Source organism: Triticum dicoccoides, chromosome 1B (assembly GCF_002162155.2).
Source record: "Triticum dicoccoides isolate Atlit2015 ecotype Zavitan chromosome 1B, WEW_v2.0, whole genome shotgun sequence".
Taxonomy (NCBI): domain Eukaryota; kingdom Viridiplantae; phylum Streptophyta; class Magnoliopsida; order Poales; family Poaceae; genus Triticum; species Triticum dicoccoides.
In genome coordinates, this window is record NC_041381.1 from 501988830 (window position 1) to 502011196 (window position 22367).

Here is a 22367-nt window from a genome sequence, read left to right on the forward strand (position 1 = left end):
GGTGTTCGGGGTAAATCTAAACAATCTTTATCCAATTTTTTGGTCCTTTAAGGAGGTGTTTAGCGCAATGAACAAGGCAATCGAACTATACAACTTTATCACTCTCACTTAGCCATAGAAGTTCTATAATTTTAAATTTCAGCATAGCCCCTGGTATTCGGAAGGCCGAACTTGGGGCGCTATACACGCCTAAATCGGACAAAGACCGATTCCTCGCCCGAAGCGGAAAAAATCTTTAAGGATTTGAAACCTCTCGAACAACGACTAGCTCTCGCCGCATCATGACAGTCAGTTTTTGGCTTTCTCTACTAAGGTGCTCGTCCGGAAGAACTGGGACACAATCGCAGTAGTTCTCCCTGTGCCACCTTAGCCGATATAGCAGAACATAAGGAGGCAAAACATGGGAGCCGGGAAAACCCAACTATTGACCTAAGACATGATTCAGAGCTGATGCATATAATGCTATAAGTTCGGGGTGCCGCACTATCGGAAGTGTTCGGACTTTTCTTGTCGTGTTATGGGGTACACTGAAGCCCCTGGCGAACTCGGTTGTACCAACATGTACGTGTGGAATTTGTAATAAATAAATAGTTAACGAAAAAGATAAAGAAATGTAATAATAAGCTGACGCTGTATATTATTTTCCATTATTGTTTGAATAATACGTCAAGGCGTATGTATACAAGTAGTGCGATAAGCCAAATAGTACTATTTGACATCTCCTAACCAAGAGTGAGCTGCGTATGGGTATGTAAAACAGGTATAGCGATCGTTATCAGAGACCACCTGGGGATTCTCTTGTACGTCAAAGCTCCTTGCCTTCTTGGTGTTTCCGTCCCGTGATGGGTCCGATAATCGGACTATCGGAAGAGCCTCCAGAAAATAGGGACCTGAAAGAAAGAAAAGGGGTGAAGGTATACGGATCCTGGGGCGGTTGAGCCGCATTGTGGACCGCATTGTAGTAGTGCCTCCGCCTATGCCCATGGTATTTTCAGTGCATAGTTATGTACGCGCGGCACAAATTTAACCGCTTGACTGGGATCAGGACGGAGGCCGAATTGCTAGGCGAGCTCTGGTCGTGCTGGACGATCTTTTTGCAGAGTATTTCGGACTCGCTTGGCGGTGTCCGGGGGCTTTATTGCCGAATTGGAGGCCTACCTAAGAAGGCTTCTCTCTACTTCTACTGCGAGGGCCGCAGTGTGCTCCTCCGTACGGAGGGAGCGCTCTGTGTTTCCATTGACTATTATAACCCTGCGAGGTCCAGGCATCTTGAGCTTGAGGTTGGCATAATGTGGCACCGCATTGAATCTGGCAAATGCGGTTCGTCCAAGCTGTGCATGATAGCCACTTCGGAAAGGGACGATATCAAAGATTAACTCCCCGCTTCGGAAGTTGTCCGGAGATCCGAAGATTACTTCCAGTGTGATTGAGCCCGTGCAACAGGCTTCTACACCTAGTATGACACCTTTGAAGGTGGTTTTGGTGGGTTTGATCCTTGAGGGATCGATGCCATTTTGCGCACCGTATCCTGATAGAGCAGGTTCAGGCTGCTGCCACCGTCCATAAGGACTCGTGTGAGGTGGAATCCGTCAATGATGGGGTCGAGGTCCAACACGACCAAACCGCCATGACGAATACTGGTCGTATGGTCCCTGCGATCGAAGGTGATCGGACAATAAGACCATGGGTTGAACTTTGGGGCGACTGGCTCCATCACGTAGATGTCCCTTAGTGCACGCTTCCGCTCTCTCTTGGGAATATGGGTTGCGTATATCGTATTTACCATTTTTACTTGGGGAGGAAATTTCTTCTGTCCTCCTGTGTTCGGTAGCCGGGGTTCCTCGTTGTCATCACTATGTAGCCCCTTTTCCTTGTTTTCGGCATTCAACTTGCCGGCCTGCTTAAACACCCAGCATTATCTGTTGGTGTGATTGGCTGGTTTATCGGGGGTGCCGTGAATTTGACATGAACGATTGAGTATGCGGTCTAGACTGGACGGACCCGGATTGTTTCTTTTGAATGGCTTTTTCTGCTGACCGGACTTAGAGCCAGTGAATCCGGCATTGATGGCCGTGTCTTCGGTGTTGTCGCCATTACTGTGATGCTTGTGCCTGTTGCGTTAGGGCTTGCCGTTGCTATCTCTGGCGTCTGAGGTGCCAGGATTTCTTGACGTGCTGTTGCTATGAGCCATCCAGCTGTCCTCGCCCGCACAAAAGCGGGTCATGGGTGTCGTGAGGGCTGCCATGGACTTCGGCTTCTCTTGGCCGAGGTGTCGGGCGACCCACTCGTCACAGATGTTATGCTTAAAGGCCGCTAGGGCTTCGGCATCCGGACACTCAACAATTTGGTTCTTTTTAGTTAGGAACCGAGTCCACAATTTCCTGGGTGATTCTCTGGGCTGTTGGGTTATATGACTTAAGTCATCAGCATCCGGTGGCCGCACATAAGCGCCCTGGAAGTTATCCAGGAATGCGTCTTCCAGGTTCTCCCAACTTCCAATAGAGTTTGCCGGCAAACTACTCAGCCAATGCCGAGCCGGTCCCTTGAGTTTTAGTGGGAGATACTTGATGGCATGTAGATCATCGCCGCGGGCCATGTGAATGTGGAGAAGGAAATCTTCTATCCATACCGTGGGGTCTGTAATCCCATCGTAGGGCTCGATATTAATGGGCTTAACCCTTCCGGGAATTCATGTTCCATAACTTTGTCAGTGAAGCATAGGGGGTGTGTGGCGCATCTATGTTGGGCTACATCACGGCGCAGTTCAAATGAGTCTGGTTTGTTGTATTCGGCCCGGTCGGATTTGTATTTAGTATATCCGGTGTGGTGATCATCGTCACGCGTTGGGGCACCCCCCTTGATCCGTAGATCGATCTTGACTGTCCTACTTTGTTTTCTAGTTCGTCTCGCATGTCATGCGTGTAGCCCCAGGCCTTCATGTTTTTATTTGTTTGGCGACGGGGTGCGGGCTGGTGTTCGGGCTGATACACCGCTTTGTCTCAACCATGAGGTGGCCGGTCAGCCTCGTCCTGTGTTGGTAGTGTAGGCTCTAGGGCCTCCTCCTCGAATTGAGGTAACAACCTGCGCTTCGGGTAACTTTTGGTTGGGCGCTCGAGTCCGTATTCCTCGGCTGCCAGGACCTCAGTCCATCTATCGGTTAGCAGATCTTGATCAGCTTGAAGCTGCTGCTATTTTTTCTTCAGGTTTTTGCAGTGGCTATAAGCCGGCGCTTGAAGCGCTCCTGCTCGACGGGATCCTCAGGCACGAAAAACTCTTCATCGCCGAGGCTCACCTAGTCTTCAGAGAGAGGCATATAATTGTCATCCTCCGAGTCTCCATCCATTGCCTGTTCACCAAGGCTAGCTTGCCCATTCTCCCATCCGGCTTGCTCCAAGCTTGGCTGGGCGGGATAGTTTTCGTCTTCGGCATCATCTGGAGTGCTATCGTCTCTTGTTCCGGTATCACCATTCTTGCTGTGGCGGGGCTTAGAGCGGCGCTACTGACGCTGGTGCTTAGATTGCTTCTCAAGGGGATTATCCTCCATTGCCTCATCGTCATTGCTTTCTTTGGGTGTGTCCACCATATATATATCATATGATGAGGTGGTTGTCCAGCGCCTTGTGGGCGGTGGTTCCTGTTCTTCTCCGGCATCGTCGTCCATACCGTCCATGTCTTCGAAGTCGAAATCAAGCATGTCGGTTAAGTCGTCGACAGTGGCTATTAAGTGGGTGGTGGGTGGGTAACGAATTTCTTCGTCGTCCGCTTCCCACTCAAGCCGGACATAGTTCGGCCAGGAGTCTCCTGATAGGGAGAGAGATTTTAACGAGTTTAGCACGTCACCCAGGGGCGAGTGCTGAAAAATATCCACGGAGGTGAACTCCATGATCAGTGCCAAATCAGGTTCGATAGGCACGGATGCGCGCGGTTCAGAGCCTATGGCCGGAGACGAGTCCAAGGGTCCGATGACACCGACCTCATTGGAGGCGGAGTCTATGTTCGGCTCTATCGCCAATGAGTATGCAGCCTCCATGGCGGGTTCTATCCACCCGTCCTCGAATGGCACGATCTGCTCCGGATTTAGAGCCGGGCAGCTGCAGGTGTGATCTCCTGGACATAGTCCGATGGCAGATCTAGGTCATGCTCATCGTGACCGTACGGAGCACCTGTCATGGGCTTGAATCCGTCGAAGATGAAGTCTCCATGGATGTCGGCAGTGTAGTTCAGGCTTCCAAACCCGACCTGATGGCCAGGGACGCAGCTATCGATCTGCTCCAAATGGCCAAGTGAGTTGGCCCGCAGTGCGAAGCCACCGAATACAAAGATCTGTCTGGGGAGAAAAACCTCACCCTAGATCGCATCATTGTGGATGATTGAAGGAGCCATCAAGCCTTATCATGACGACACAGTGGAACTCTCAATGAAAGCACCAATGTCAGTGTCAAAATCGGCGGATCTTGGGTAGGGGGTCCCGAACTGTGCGTCTAAGGCTAATGGTAACAGGAGGCGGGGGACACAATGTTTACCCAGGTTCGGGCCCTCTCTATGGAGGTAATACCCTACTTCCTGCTTGATTGATCTTGATGATATGAGTATTACAAGAGTTGATCTACCATGAGATCGTAGAGGCTAAACCCTAGAAGCTAGCCTATGATTATGATTGTTCTTGTCCTACGGACTAAACCCTCTGGTTTATATAGACACCGGAGGGGGCTAGGGTTACCCAGAGTCGGTTATAGAGAAGGTAATCTACATATCCGAATCGCCAAGCTTGCCTTCCATGCAAAGGAGAGTCCCACCCGGACACGGGACGAAGTCTTCAATCTTGTATCTTCATAGTCCAACAGTCTAGCATAAGCATATAGTCCGGCTGTCCGAGGACCCCCTAATCTAGGACTCCCTCACCCGCTGCTGGCGCTCTACCACCACATCAGCACTGCGCATCCCTTGGCCGTGCACATGATCCAGTACGACAAGGTGCTCCAACTGCAAGTACCACTGTTAGAGCCACGACTCTTGCTGTTCACGGAGGAGGACGACCGCACGTTTTTCTTGGTCGGCGGCGTGCTCGACATTGGTGCGCCTATCGCCGTGTCGGTCGTCTGCATCAGAGCGGGGGTGTCCCCACTGTCGCACTACATGGCTAAGCTGTGGGCGAACGGCCTGCCGGGGGATCCCAAAGGCACGACCGACATCATCAAGGTGGAAATGGAGGTGACAAGCAGCAAGGATCCCGGCAACGTCGCCATGGAGGAGCTGACCTTCTTCACAGTTCCGTCCAAGCTGCTGGCCGGGGCTAAGCTGGTGTCCCTCCACATTCAGATTGACAAACTCAAGTCCTAAATGTTTCTACAGTGCCTTCTATTTATCTTAGTAATATGCTAATATAGGGATTAGCTTGGTCTACTTTAGCTTAAGAAATGGTGGGTTTTGGTGGTGATGCAGCAATTACTTTGACATCAGATCAGTAATTTTCAACAGTGAACGGATATTTTGTGTCTGTTGGATATAATGTTCCTTTGGGTAAGAAGTACTACTTGTCATCAAAATGGATAAAAGGAGATGTATGTAGACGTATTTTAGTTCTAGATACGTCCCTTTTTATTCATTTTTATGACAATTACTCCCTCCATTCGATAATACATGCCTTCCATTTGTCAAAATATAGATGTATCTAGACATGTTTTAGTATATAGGTACATCCATTTTTGGACAAATGGAAGTCAAGTAGTAGTATTTTGGAACGGAGGGAGTATTTACTTGTTTGTTCACGAAGTGTTTCGTACTTGTGCGAGTTGATGCAATACATCAAAGTAGTACTACTACTAGTGCTCCCTCCGACCCTAATTTCTCTGCGCATAAGTCGAGGCGCAGGTACCAAGCAGGGCCTGGTTGTGTTGGACAACTCACCGGATTGCAAACCAGGCAACCGAAGCTTGTGTCATGTTGGTGCCGTGTGCGGCCTGCACATTAACCAAAACCTCGTGCCTCCAGCTTAGCCTCCACGTTTTAAACTTCTCAATCTCAAGGCCAAGGAGAAACGTGAATCCTATGATAGAGCCAATCGGATGGTTGAGAACACTGCAATTCGTAGCTACATATGCATGTGTGACTACCAGATGTAGAGGCCGGGGGTCATCATCCTCCTTTTCGAGAAAAAACAGATGCGTGTGTGAGAGGATGAGTGCGTGTGTGTACCTCTTCTCTTCCTGTATAACGTACTAAACTCAGAGTACAAGTGTATGTGGGTGGCATCGACCTAGGGATCTAGAGATGGTGCATGCAAGAAGTCCTGAGAGATAGGTTTAATGCGTCTGGAAAAAAGACTAGCCTATAGCTCGCCACGGGGCTATTCCTGTCGAACGCCCCAATAACCATAAGATATGTATTCGACGGTGCCAGTTATTGCACGTACACAGCAGTAGAAAAAGAACTAACATGGCATATGCTACACCACGACCGAGAACACGTGCCCATGTTACGCCATCCGGGAATAGTGCCGCACTTCGAAACTAGAATCGTCAATAAATTTTGAGCTTGCGTCTCGTCACATTCCAAATTACTACTACTACCACGCATATTGAATTGCAAACCAGTTCACACCGATCACAACCTAAACGGTTACCCACTTAGTAGCGTATTAGTACTCGGTTATAAATACTACTATGCCAAGATGACCACACATTCCTCCTCAACTCCTCATCCAAAAAAACAAACAAGTCATTTAGCATCCTTCCCTTGCATCTGCCATGGCCAGCCTGAGTTCTAGGTCGAGAGATTACCACCAGGGAGAGGTGAGCATGGAAGCGGAAGCACGAGAGATGTCCCGCCTCACCGTGAAAGCAGCTGACATGTCCCGTGATACGTCTCCAACGTATCTATAATTTTTGATTGTTCCATGCTATTATATTACCTGTTTTGGATGTTTAATGGGCTTTACTATACAATTTTATATCATTTTTGGGACTAACCTACTAACCAGAGGCCCAACCCAAATTGCTGTTTTATTGCCTATTTCAGTGTTTCACAGAAAAGAAATATCAAACGGAGTCCAAACAGAATGAAACCTTCGGGAGATTATTTTTGGAACAAATGCAATCGAGGAGACTTGGAGTGGACGTTAAGAAGTAGACTAGGAAGCCATGAGGCAGGAGGGCGCGCCCTAGGGGAGTGGGCGCGCCCCCACCCTCGTGGGCCCCTCGTGGCTCCCCTGACCGACTTCCTTTGCCTATATATACTCTTATACCCTGTAAACATCCAAGAGCACCACGAAAACCTATTTCCACTGCCGCAACCTTCTGTACTTGTGAGATCCCATCTTGGGGCCTTTTTCGGTGCTCCGCCGGTGGGGGAATCGATCACGGAGGGCTTCTACATCAATGCCATAGCCTCTCCGATGAACTCTGAGTAGTTTACTACAGACCTTCGGGTCCATAGTTATTATCTAGATGGCTTCTTCTCTCTCTTTGATTCTCAATACAAAGTTCTCTTCGATCTTCTTGGAGATCTATTCGATTTTGCGGTGTGTTTGTCGAGATCCGATGAATTGTGGGTATATGATCAAGATTATCTATGAACAATATTTGAATCTCCTCTGAATTCTTTTTTGTATGATTTGTTATCTTTGCAAGTCTCTTCGAATTATCAGTTTGGTTTGTCCTACTAGATTGATCTTTCTTGCAATGGGAGAAGTGCTTAGCTTTGGGTTCAATATTGTGGTGTCCTTTCCCAGTGACAACAGGGGCAGCAAGGCACGTATTGTATTGTTGCCATCGAGGATAAAAAGATGGGATTTATATCATATTGCTTGAGTTTATCCCTCTACATCATGTCATCTTTCCTAATGCGTTACTCTATTCTTATGAACTTAATACTCTAGATGCATGCTGGATAGCGGTCGATGTTTAGAGTAATAGTAGTAGATGCAGAATCATTTCGATCTACTTGTCGCGGACATGATGCCTATATACATGATCATGCCTAGATATTCTCATAACTATGCACTTTTCTATCAATTGCTCGACAATAATTTGTTCACCCACCGTAATACTTATGCTATCTTGAGAGAATCCACTAGTCAAACCTATGCCCCCAGGTCTATTTTCCATCATATAAGTTTCCAATCTACTTTATTTTGCAATATTTACTTTTCAATCTACATCATAAAAATACCAAAAATATTTATTATCTCTATTAGATCTCACTTTTGCAAGTGGCCGTGAAGGGATTGACAACCCCTTATCGCGTTGGTTGCAAGGTTCTTATTTGTTTGTGCAGGTACGAGGGACTTGGAGTGTAGCCTCCTACTGGATTGATACCTTGGTTCTCCAAAACTGAGGGAAATACTTACGTTACTTTGCTGCATCACCCTTTCCTCTTCAAGGGAAAAACCAACGCATGCTCAAGAGGTAGCAAGAAGGATTTCTGGCGCCATTGCCGTGGAGTCTACGCACAAGTCAGGACATACCAAGTACCCATCACAAACCCTTATCCCTCGCATTACATTATTTGCCATTTGCCTTTCTTTTTCCTCTCCCCCACTTCACCCTTGCCGTTTTATTCGCCCTCTCTTTCCCGTTCGCCGCTTTTTCTCTTGCCTCTTGTGTGCTCGTTTGCCCTGATGGCTTTGCCTAAAAATGTTGATCCTCACCTTAGAAGGTTGTAAGAAATCGAAAACAACGTTAGAAGCTTTATGACTTTACAATTTGAGCATAATTATTTCTTTAGAAACGAGTTTAAAGAACAAAAAAGCTTTATGGAATACATGAATAAAGAGCTTGATGATATGTCTAAGGAATTTTATAGTTTGAAATCTCAGTTTGCTCGTCTTGAAAACTTGATTTTCAGTTGATTCTTTTTGCAGTAGATTAATAGACAAATTTCCTAGGACTTTCTATTTTGGTAGAATTTTTAGGGTTCGAGAAGTATTCGAAAGTTACAGATTGCTACAGACTGATCTGTTTTTGACAGATTCTATTTTTCGTTTGTTGTTTGCTTATTTTGATGAATCTATGGATAGTATCGGGGGGTATGAACCATAGAGAAGTTGGAATACAGTAGGTTTAACACCAATATAAATAAAGAATAAGTTAATTACAGTACCTTAAAGTGGTGGTTTGTTTTCTTGCACTAACAGAGCTCATGAGATTTTCTGTTGAGTTTTGTGTTGTGAAGTTTTCACGTTTTGGGTAAATATTTGATTGATTATGGAATAAGGAGTGGAAAGAGCCTAAGCTTGGGATGCTTAAGGCACCCCAAGGTAAAATTCAAGGACAACCAAAAGCCTAAGCTTGGGGATGCCCCGGAAAGCATCCCCTCTTTCGTCTTCGTCTATCGGTAACTTTACTTGGGGCTATATTTTTATTCACCACATGATATGTGTTTTGCTTGGAGCGTCTTTTATGATTTGAGTCTTTGCTTTTTAGTTTACCACAATCATCATTGCTGTAGACACCTTTTGGAGAGACACACATGAATTGGAATTTATTAGAATAATCTATGTGCTTCACTTATATCTTTTGAGCTAGATAATTTTGCTCTAGTGCTTCACTTATATCTTTTTAGAGCATGGCGGTGGTTTTATTTTGTAGAAATTATTGATCTCTCATGCTTCACTTATATTATTTTGAGTCTTTTAGAACAGCATGGTATTTGCTTTAGTTATAAAATTTGTCCTAATATGATGGGCATCCAAGTTGGGTATAATAAAAAACTATCATATCAAGTGCATTGAATACTATGCTCAATTTGATACTTGATAATTGTTTTGAGATATAAAGGTGGTAATGTTAGAGTCATGCTAGTTGGGTAATTATGAAATTGAGAAATACTTGTGTTAAAGTTGTCAAGTCCCGTAGCATGCACGCATGGTGAATGTTGTGTGATAAATTTGTAGCATGGGGTGCTCTTTGATTGCCTTCCTTATGAGTGGAGGTCGTGATCGCGCGATGGTTAACTCCTACCAACCCTTCCCCTAGGAGCATGCATAGTAGTACTTTACTTCAAGGGCTAACACAACTTTTGCAAAAAGTATATGAGTTCTTTATGACTAATGTGAGTCCATGGATTATACGCACTCTTACCCTTCCACAATTTGCTAGCCTCTACGGTACCGCACATTGCCCTTTCTCACCTTGAGAGTTGTTGCAAACTTCGCCGGTGCATCCAAACCCCGTGATAAGATACGCTCTACCACACATAAACCTCCTTATATCTTCCTCAAAACAGCCACCACACCTACCTATTATGGCATTTCCATAGACATTCCGAGATATATTGCCATGCAACTTTCCAACATTCCTTTTATCATGACATGCTCCATCATTGTCATATTGCTTTTGCATGATCAAGTAGTTGACATCGTATTTGTGGCAAAGCCACCTTTATAATTCTTTCATATATGTCACTCTTGATTCATTGCATCCCGGTACACCACCGGTGGCATTCACATAGAGTCATATTTTGTTCTAAGTATTGAGTTGTAATTCTTGAGTTGTAAATAAATAAAAGTGTGATGATTTCCATATTAGAGCATTGTCCCAAGTGAGGAAAGGATGATGGAGACTATGATTCCCCCACAAGTTGGGATGACACTCCGAACTTTATGAAAAAAGAGAGGCCAAAGAAGCCCCCCCCCCCCAAAAAAAAGAGGCCAAAGAAGCCCACCAAAATAAAAAAATGAGAGAAAAAGAGAGAAGGGACAATGTTACTATCCTTTTTCCACACTTGTGCTTCAAAGTAGCACCATGATTGTCGGTGTCAAAACCGGCGGATCTCGGGTAGGGGGTCCCGGACTGTGCATCTAGGCGGATGGTAATAGGAGACAAGGGACACGATGTTTTTACCCAGGTTCGGGCCCTCTCGATGGAGGTAAAACCCTACTCCTGTTTGATTAATATTGATGATATGGGTAGTACAAGAGTAGATCTACCACGAGATCGGAGTGGCTAAACCCTAAAAGCTAGCCTATGGTATGATTGTTGTTCGTCCTATGGACTAAAACTCTCCGGTTTATATAGACACCGGAGAGGGCTAGGGTTACACAGAGTCGGTTACAATGGGAGGAGATCTTCATATCGTATCACCAAGCTTGCCTTCCACGCCAAGGAAAGTCCCATCCGGACACGGGACGGAGTCTCCAATCTTGTATCTTCATAGTCCGGGAGTCCGGCCAAAGGTCTTAGTCCGGCCATCCGGACACCCCCTAATCCAGGACTCCCTCAGTAGCCCCTGAACTAGGCTTCAATGATGATGAGTCCGGCGCGCAAGTTGTCTTCGGCATTACAAGGCGGGTTCCTCCTCCGAATATTCCATAGAAGATGTTGAACACCATGGTAGTGTCCGGCTCTGCAAAATAAGTTCCACATGCCACCGTAGAGAGAATAATATTTGCATCAATCGGATCTGCTGATGTATACCATAGCATGACGTCACGGCCAGGCCTTCATTCGAATCATTTTACTGTCCCACCTCAACGCGTTTAGCGAGGCGGTTTCCCTAGTACGTCTTGTCAAAGCAGAGATCGTGTCCCCTTATTCCGGGATTCTCATCAATACGGGCGTGGGTAACCCAACCGTGACTTAGGTATGACTCCCTAATTGAAAGCGAGTCTCAAACGGTTACGGGGAGGGCTCTTGGTATTCACCTCCTTTATAAAGGAACCAAGGCCCGGCTCCCTTCTTCTCAAACCAATCAAATCCGCCCCTTTCTTTGAGTTCCAACACCAAAGCTCTAGTTTTAGGCACTTCGAACTTTTGACGATGTCTGGCTCCGACCTTCAAGGCCGGTGGATGCCTTCCTCCATTACGGAATAAGATGTGCGAAAGCTGAGAGATGCAAGGTATCTAACCGGCGAAATCTCGCATAGACTGCCTGCTCAAGGGCAAGCTATTCCCGCTCCCCAGCCCGGTGAAAGCATGGTGTTCGCATCTCACTTTCTTCGGAGTCTAGGCTTCCCGATCGATCACTTTGTGAGGGGGCTTATGTTTTACTACGGGCTGGAGTTCCACGACCTAGCTCCGGAGTCCATCCTCCAGATCTCATCATTCATTGTCGTGTGCGAGGCCTTCCTCCATATCACACCTCACTTCGGATTGTGGCTAAAAACTTTCAAAGTGGAACCGAAAATGATCGATTGGGCAGCACGCTGAGTGCGGAGGAGCTATAATAAGCAAGATGGACGATGCTCCATGGCCCGAAGGCTCTTTTCAAGAGGAGCTCGGCTTATGGCAATGGGACTGGTTTTACATCACAGCCCCCAGGGGCACCACATGGGTGGCACCACCTACTTTTCGCTCGGGTCCCCCACCACGGCTGGCGTCATGGGTTAATGAAGGACTTATCTGGGGGCCGCCCAAAGACGTGCCCTTGCTGTAGGGCCATATTCGAGATCTTCTAGAAAGAGATATCAATTTGACCGTAGTGGCGCAAGTCATGGTGATTCGCCGCACACTGCCCTGCAAACGTCGACCTCTCCGCCTGTGGGAGTTCAATCCGGAGGGACCACGAGTCCTACAACATTTCATGGGAATGACACCCGTGGAGATGTACAAATTGTTCCTCGGATCACAAGCAAGGTGTCCGGATTTGTCCGAGGACGCAGGTCTGAGCTGCAATCGCCCGGATGCTAAAGTAAGTAGTCCCGTATTTGGACACACCATCAATATTTTTATCAAAATTACCCTTTAGCAGAGTTGTCCTTTGAACAGGAGTGGATGGCGAAGGCAAAGCTTATCAGGTGTCTAGCCCCCCTGCCCGAGACCGTGCCGAATCCCATGCTGACCAGGATGCTGGAGGTCGCGCCTTCGGCGGAAGGCAAAGGGGGGAACCAAGGAGCTACCGCCTCCGCGAAGGAGGCTGTTAGGAAGGGAAGAATCGAAAATTCCCCCGACCAGGGAAAGAAAAGGACTGCCTCTGAAGACCCGGAGGTGATAACCTCAAAACGGGGAAAGAAATCTTCGTCAGAGGGTTCGGCACCGGAGAACGCCACGGCCGAATCGCCCCCTAAAGGGGACCCGCTCTCCCCCGAGACATGAGTGAAGGGAGGGGTTCCATAGTGAATCACACTCCTGTTTTATTCCTGAGGAAAATAACCGAAACATTATCTTGCAGTTCGGATCTCAACCCTTCTCAGCAGAGCTCCTCTTCGGGGGATCTTCGTCCAGAGATGATAGAGAGCGAAACGCCTCCCCTTGTTGCATCGTCTCACGAGGCCGGCGACCCCGAGGTATCGTCCCGGAGGGTTTTTCCAAGTCCAGACCCTGGAAAAGGTCGTCAGGCTAGTCCGACACCCTCTTGCGCGCCGGCGGAGGGGCTGAAGGATCTGCTTGGTAGGGCGTCCATCTCAGAAGAACACCGTATGTTGATGAATATGGTGATTGGAAGGATTTCATCCGCGGAAAGCGGATTGTACGAGGCTGCCAGGAGTTTACTAACAGGATTTGAGGTACATAAAAAGGTGTACCTTTTGGTAGAGCCGCATATTAAATGTGCCATGTATGAATAGTTGCCCCTGAGACTCTGTGTGTCGTCAGGAGTGACGGCGCACAGAGGATCATAACCCCAGGTATAATATGTCGCCTATTCCATGAAGGTGGCGAGGCGTTCGGTGGCTAGCCGGACTGATGAATCTGCCGAACTAAAGCGGCAACTTGACGTAGCAGATGCCGACATCGCGCTTGTAAATAAGCGGCTAGACGAGGCTCAAGGTATGTTCAAAAGACACCCGATAAGAGGAGTTCGATGCTCGGGCCTTATATATATATATATATATATATATATATATATATATATATATATATATATATATATATATATATATATATATATATATATATATGTGTGTGTGTGTGTGTGTGTGTGTGTGTGTTTTATGTAGATGGTGCTGCTGCCGTGGAGAACCTTCGGGCGGAACTTGCCCGAGCCAGGGAGCAAGCAAGGAAAAGTGATGCGGCTGTCGTTAAAGCGGCTGAAGAGCTAAAAGCCGAACAGGCTGCTCACTTCCAGAGCAAGAAGGTAATAGCCGAGATGGCCATAAAATTGAAGGATGCTACCGACCGCTGTAAATTTCTTGAACAAGAAGATAGGGCGGCTCAGAAGGACCTTAGAAAGATCACTGCCGAAGCCAAGGATACTCGCTCTGCAATGAGAGCGATGAAGGAGGAGCTACGTCAGGCCGGAGATATCACGGCTGGAAAGCCTTATTTGCTGCGGATGAAGTTCGGAGACCCCAAGTATGCTCCATTAGACCGGCAGTGGAGTGCGGAAAATGCTTATCTGGATTTGGCAGCAAGTGCGGCGGATGCGACTGAACACTTCCGCAGCCGAGGTGACCATGGATTGGAAGAGCTTTTTTGGTCGCAGTACCACAATCTAGAACACCCACTGTCAGTATCCGACCATTTGGCCGCCTGGGCGGAGCTGAACAGGTTATCCGGACTCGCCATGAGGTATGTTGCGAGTCGTCTGTGGCCGGAGAAGCCGGAGCCGAAAAGTTATTTTGGCTTGGTGCAGCAGTTCCTTGGTTCGGTGCCACATGCTGATGCAATGAAGAGGTCGGCGTGCATAGAGGGTGCACAGATGGCTCTTGCCCGTGTCAAAACATACTGGGCAGATATGAAGGCCAGTATTGTTGCGTCCCGGGATTCGGATGAAAGCCGAGTACCTGCCAGGTACTATTTTGAGGAAGTTCTTCCTGGCGCTCATATAATAGAGTCGCAGTGCTCGAAGGATGTTTTGTTCGAATAGCTTATACTATTTGTAAAACGAATTTTGTTTTTATGAAAAAAGCTTTTTATACTTGTGCTTGCAAGAATCATTATGCCTCCTGTGCGGCCGTTTAATGTATATATTTGTATATAACCTAAAAGATAGCAGTCGTTGGCTTCAGCCCCCACGCATAGGATGTGGGGGTGTTCGCAAAAAGGCGCCTTTTCACACTTAATCCAACGTCTTGGTCCTACAAAGGAGGTGGTGGCGCGGCGAACTAGGCAACCGGACTATAATGCTTTATCACTTTCACTTAGCCATAGGAGTTTGACAGTGGGGCTACTGAATAGCCCCTAGGGGCACCGCGCTCGCCTGAATTCGGGGCGCGAGTGTGCCTGACCGGGAAGCGGCCCTTCGTTAATGCGAGGGAATCCTAAAGATTCCGAAAGTCATCGAGTGGTTGACCAGTCTCTCGCTATATCATGATAGTCAGTTTTCGGCTTTCTCTACTGAGGTGCTCACCTGGCTGAACCGGCGCACAATCGCAGTAGTTCTCCTGGTGCCGCATTAGCCGATATAACGGAACATAAGGCAGCAAAACACAGGAGCCGGGCAAACCCAACATTTGACCAAAGACATGATCCGGAGCTGATGCATATAGGGACAAACTCGCGACGCCAAACACTCCCTAAGGTATTCGGTCTTTATGAAGACGGGCCGAAATAGAGCCCTTGGTAAAAAAGCCCCTAGTGTCCAGGTACGCGCAAAAATTCTAGCGTGGCCACATGCCAAGACGCCAGCCTCCTCCTCAGTTATAGAGAAAACCGGGGGATGTTATCAACAAGAGACAGTAAAAAAGGTTTAGACAGGGTCTTAATCTGAAAAGAATCCTTGAAACGGGTCCCTGCTGCACGTCTGCGCCTGTGTCTCCATTGTGCCGTATCCTGGACGGGCGTAGCACGATGTTCGTCTGCGAAAGAGAGGAACTTAGTAAAAAATAAGCGTGCGAGAAATCTATATTGAAATAAACAAAATATACTTGGAGCAAGAGTTGAGTCGTATTGTCTCCGGGCGTGAGCACACGGAGCCCCTTATACGGGGATATGCGGCTATTAAGCATGTTTACGCCGGACTCGTCGAGCCGTGTCCGGGATAGTAGGGCTGGATTTGTGGGCGGTTGTCTAGGCAGCCGCTCCTTTGCCCGTACTTTGGGGGTCAATTTATGTTCCCCTGTAATGAAATGATGCCCTTTGGGCCAGGCATTTTGAGTGTAAGGGATGCGTAACGCGGTATTGCGTTAAAGCGGGCGAAAGCTTCACATCCCAGTAGCGCTTGATAGCGACTTACGAATGGGGCGATGTGGAATGTTAGCTTTTCGCTTCGGAAGTTGTCGGGTGATCCAAACATGACTTCTAACATAAGGGAACCCATACTTGGGGTATCCGGGCCTGGCGTGACTCCTTGAAAGGAAGTGTTGCCAAGGTGGATTATAACTGGGTTGACCCCGAGTTTGCGGACTGTGTCCTGATATAACAGGTTCAAGTCGCTGCCGCCGTCCATAAGGGCGTTTGTAAATTGGAGTCTATTAATAATTGGATTTACGACCAAGGCAGTCCAGCTGCGTTCTGGTCTCCTCTGGAGTAATCCTGATGATCGAAGGTGATTGGTTGTAACAACCAGTGGTGTTGCTCCTCTAGGGCTGGCCATACGGCGCGTGTCTTCGTAGGTGCCGTTCTGCTCTTCCCTTTTGTCACATGAAGTATGTTTACTGTCTTGACTTCCTGTGGGAACTTCTTTTGTTCTCCGGTGTTCTGCTTGTGGGGTGCATTGTCATCTTTGCTTGGTGTGTCGAGCCCCTTGTGTTCGGCGTTGAGTTTGCCGGACTGCTTAAAGACCCAACAATCTCTGTGGGTATGGTTTGCAGGTCTCCCAGGAGTGCTGTGGATTTGACATATTTTGTCCAAGATTTTGTTGAGGTTGGATTGCTCGTCCCTATCGTCTTTGGGGGGCGGCTTTTTCTGATTTTGCCGAGAGCTTTTGAATCCGACGTTTACTGCCGTGCTCATCGGGCTGTTGTCCTTGATCCGGTGCGGTTCTTTGTTACGGCACGGCTTCCCGTTCCCATCTCTGGGTTCGGACGTATTCGGGTCACTGGTGCTGCTTCTTGCCAACCAGCTATCCTCTCCTACACAAAAGCGGGTCATGAGGCTTGTTAACGCGGCCATTGTTCGCGGTTTTTCTTGGCCGAGGTGTCTGGCAAGCCATTCGTCTCGGACGCTATGTTTGAAAGCCGCTACGGCCTCTGCGTCTGACAGTCGACTATCTGATTCTTTTTGAAAAGGAATCTGTTCCAGAGCTTCCGGACCGACTCTCTGGGCTGCTGAGTTATATGACTCAGATCATCTGCATCCGGGGGTCGGACATAGGTCCCTTGAAAATTTGCCCGGAAAGCATCCTCGAGCGCTTCCCAACTTCCCGTGGTGTTTTCGGGAAGGCTTTTAAGCCAATGCCGGGTTGGCCCTTTGAGCTTAAGGGGTAAGTATTTTATGGCGTGGAGGTCGTCTCCTCTGGCCATGTGTATGTGGAGGATGTAGTCCTCGATCCAGACTCCAGGGTCTGTTGTTCCGTCGTATGCTTCTATGTTCACGGGCTTGAGTCCGGCTGGAAATTCATGGTCCAGCACCTCATCGGCAAAACATAGGGGGTGTGCGGCGCCCCTGTATTTAGGCGTGCCACGATGTTCGTGTATTTTTTGCATTGCATCACTCACTGGAGCTTGCTTTCTTGGCCTATAGATGGATCTGGTTGGGCCAGTTTTCTGATGCGAATTCTTGGACGGATCACGCGCCATATTGAGTGCGGTGTCCTTTGATGCGTGAGATTGATCGTAGGGTCGTCTATCCGACCTTGTGGCTTCCTTATTTTTTGACTGTGGGGGCTTTATGGCCTCTTCATCAAATTCCGGTAGTAGTTTCCGCTTCGGATAGCTCTTTGTGTGACGACTGCTGCCGTACTTGTGTGCGGTATTGAGTACTTTGCCCCATCTGATCCTTAGTGCATCTTCCGCTGTCTTGAGCCTCCGCTTCTGCTTTTTCAGGCTACGTGCAGTGGCAACGAGCCTTTGGTGGAGGTTCTGATGTGCCAGTAATTTGTCCGGCGTGAGGTTGTCCGGGCTATTATCTTTCCCGGGGATTGGTTGTTCGGATTGTCCGCCCTGTTTGGACGGATGCTCGATGGCATGTTCGTCTTCCGTTGATTCACCCTGCTCTATGGCTGGGTCTTTGTCGAGGTGGGGCTTGGCCTTGCGCTTACGCCGCCACTTTGATTGTTTTTCGAGGGAGTGATCCCTGGCCGCATCCTTTTGATCCTCGTTGTCGTTTCTGTTGGGTGTGTCCACCATGTATACATCGTATGATGAGGTGGCTTTCCGGCGCCCTATAGGTGCTGGTTCCTGATCGTCTCCTTTATCGGCGTCCATACCGTCAATATCTTCGGAGTCGAAATCGAGCATGTCGGTTAGATCGTCGACAGTGGCTACCAAGTGGGTGGTGGGTGGGGTTCGAATTTCTTCGTTGTCCGCATCCCAACCACCCCGACCGTAGTCCGGCCGGGGTTCTCTCGACAAAGAGAGAGACTTTAGTGAATTCAGAATATCGCCAAAGGGCGAGTACTGAAGGACGTCCGAGGCGGTGAACTCCATGACCGGAGCCCAATCGGGCTCGATCGGAAGAGGTGCGGGATATACGGAGTCCGGAGCGGAGTCCGGCACCTTGGAGTCACGGGCCCTGCGAAGGACTAGGCTGGTATCCGGCTCTATCACCATAGAGGTTGCAGCTTCCGGGGCGGCGTCCAACCGTCCATCCCCAACTAGCACAGTGGGCTCCGAGCTAATGGTCGGAGCAGACACCTGAGCGACGCTCTGGGCGCTGTCCGGCAGCAGAGCTAAGTCATGCCCATCATGACAGTGCGGCGCGCCCGGTTGTGGCTCGAATCCGTCGAAGATCAAGTCCCCGTGGATGTCGCCCGTGTAGTCCATGCTTCCAAACCTGACCTGATGGCCAGGGGCGTAGCTTTCGATCTGCTCCATATGGCCAAACGAGTTGGCCCGCAGTGCAAAGCCGCCGAATACGAAGATCTGTCCGGGGAGAGAAGTCTCATCCCAGACCGCATCGTGATTGACGAGCGAAGAAGTCATCGGGCCTAAAGGCGATGACACAAAGGAATTCTCAATGAAAGCACCAATGTCGGTGTCAAAACCGGCGGATCTCGGGTAGGGGGTCCCGGACTGTGCGTCTAGGCGGATGGTAACAGGAGACAAGGGACCCGATGTTTTTTCCCAGGTTCGGGCCCTCTCGATGGAGGTAAAACCCTACTCCTGCTTGATTAATATTGATGATATGGGTAGTACAAGAGTAGATCTACCACGAGATCGGAGTGGCTAAACCCTAAAAGCTAGCCTATGGTATGATTGTTGTTCGTCCTATGGACTAAAACTCTCCGGTTTATATAGACACCGGAGAGGGCTAGGGTGACATAGAGTCGGTTACAATGGGAGGAGATCTATATATCGTATCGCCAAGCTTGCCTTCCACGCCAAGGAAAGTCCCATCCGGACACGGGACAGAGTCTTCAATCTTATATCTTCATAGTCCGGGAGTCCGGCCAAAGGTCTTAGTCCGGCCATCCGGACACCCCCTAATCTAGGACTCCGTCAATCATCTTCATGATAGAGAGTCTCCTATGTTGTCACTTTCAAATACTAGTGGGAATTTTTCATTATAGAACTTGGCTTGTATAGTCTAATGATGGGCTTCCTCAAAATGCCCTAGGTCTTCGTGAGCAAGCAAGTTGGATGCATACCCACTTAGTTTCTTTTGTTGAGCTTTCATACATTTATAGCTCTAGTGCATCCGTTGCATGGCAATCCCTACTCCTTGCATTGACATCAATTGATGGGCATCTCCATAGTCCGTTGATTAGCCGTGTCAGTGTGAGACCTTCTCCCTTTTTGTCTTCTCACAATCCCTATCATTATACTCTATTCCACCCATAGTGCTATATCAATGGCTTACGCTCATGTATTGCGTGAGGGTTGAAAAAGCTGAAGCACGTTAAAAAGTATGAACCAATTGCTTGCCTGAAACCAGGGGTGTCCATGATGGGAGTATTTTGTGTTAAGAAAATGAAACATGGCCTAACTATATGATTTTGTAGGGATAAGCTTTCTTTGGCTATGTTATTTTGATAAGACATGATTACTTTGTTAGTATGCTTGAAGTATTATTATTTTTATGTCAATATTAAACTTTTATCTTGAATCTTTTGGATCTGAACATTCGTGCCACAATAAAGAAAATTGCATTGAGAATTATGCTAGGTAGCATTCCACATCAAAAATTCTGTTTTTATCATTTACCTACTCAAGGACGAGCAGGAATTAAGCTTGGGGATGCTTGATACGTCTCCAACGTATCTATTATTTTTGATTGTTCCATGCTATTATATTACCTGTTTTGGATGTTTAATGGGCTTTACTATACACTTTTATATAATTTTTGGGACTAACCTACTAACCGGAGGCCCAGCCCAAATTGTTGTTTTATTGCCTATTTCAGTGTTTCGCAGAAAAGGAATATCAAACAGAGTCCAAACGGAATGAAACCTACGGGAGAGTTATTTTTTGGAACAAACACAATCCAGGAGACTTGGAGTGGACGTCGAGAAGCAGACGAGGAAGCCACGAGGCAGGAGGGCGCGCCCTAGGGGGTGGGCGTTCCCCCACCCTCATGGGCCCCTCGTGGCTCCCCTGACCGACTTCCTTCGCCTATATATACTCTTATACCCTGAAAACATCCAGGAGCACCACGAAAACCTATTTCCACCGCCGCAACCTTCTGTACCCGTGAGATCCCATCTTGCAGCCTTTTCCGGCGCTCCGCCGGAGGGGGAATCAGTCACGGAGGGCTTCTACTTCAACGCCATAGCCTCTCCTATGAAGTGTGAGTAGTTTAACACAGACCTTCAGGTCCATTATTATTAGCTAGATGGCTTCTTCTCTCTCTCTTTGATTCTCAATACAAAGTTCTCCTCGATCTTCTTGGAGATCTATTCGATGTAATACTTTTTGCGGTGTGTTTGTGGAGATCCGATGAGTTGTGGTTTATGATCAAGATTATCTATGAACAATATTTGAATCTCCTCTAAATTATTTTATGTATGATTTGTTATCTTTGCAAGTCTCTTCGAATTATCAGTTTGGTTTGGCCTACTAGATTGATCTTTCTTGCAATGGGAGAAGTGCTTAGCTTTGGGTTCAATCTTGCGGTGTCCTTTCCCAGTGACAGCAGGGGCAGCAAGGCACATATTGTATTGTTGCCATCGAGGATAAAAAGATGGGGTTTATATCATATTGCTTGAGTTTATCCCTCTACATCATGTCATCTTACCTAATGTGTTACTCTGTTCTTATGAACTTAATACTCTAGATGCATGCTGGATAGTGGTCGATGTGTGGAGTAGAAGTAGTAGATGCAAAATCGTTTCGATCTACTTGTCGCGAACGTGATGCCTATATACATGATCATGCCTAGATATTCTCATAACTATGCACTTTTCTATCAATTGCTCGACAGTAATTTGTTCACCCACCGTAATACTTATGCTATCTTGAGAGAAGCCACTAGTCAAACCTATGGCCCCCGGGTATATTTTCCATCATATAAGTTTCCGATCTACTTTATTTTGCAATCTTTACTTTTCAATCTACATCATAAAAATACCAAAAATATTTATTATCTCTATTAGATCTCACTTTTGCAAGTGGCCGTGAAGGGATTGACAACCCCTTATCGTGTTGGTTGCAAGGTTCTTATTTATTTGTGCAGGTACGAGGGACTTAGAGTGTAGCCTCCTACTAGATTGATACCTTGGTTCTCAAAAACTGAGGGAAATACTTACGCTACTTTGCTGCATCACCCTTTCCTCTTCAAGGGTAAAACCAACGCATGCTCAAGAGGTAGCATCCCACCGCGCGGAAGTAGCAGCACAGAGGTCCTGCCGCGCTGCCGAAGCAGCACGGAGGTCCTGCCGCACCGTCAATGCAGTAGACTGGTCCGGCCGCACTATGGAAGCAACAAAGATGTCCTGCCACGCCGCGAATGCAGCAGAGATGTCCTGTCGCGTAGCGGTGGCCTGGGAAAATTTCTCGCGGGCAGGCGACGACTCTTACAAGCGCATGCATGCGATCGTCCATATCCAGATGGATCAGATCTCCGGCTGGGCGAGGTTTTAGGATGACATGAAATCCTCGTTTGAACAGGCTACCAGCATCATCCGGCAACTAAGGGAGGGCAATGAGAGGCTCCGGGCCGAGCGCGACCTGCTAAGGGCGAAGATCGTCTGAAGTGCAGACCAGCAGGAGGAGACCAGTGCCTTGTTGAAGAGGACCAGCGTCATCGTCAAGAAACTTATGTACGAGAATGACATGCTCCGGATCGAGCACCAAAGGCTGGTGGAGGAATCCGTGGATGCACTCAAGCAACATCTTGAGGACACGAAAGAGCTCATGGCCGCTCACTGCGTAGACTAGTTCCCATGGCCTGCGGCAACTCATCAAGAAAGTAGAGATCAACGAGCCAGATCCTTGTCTTCCTTCCTCTTTTGCC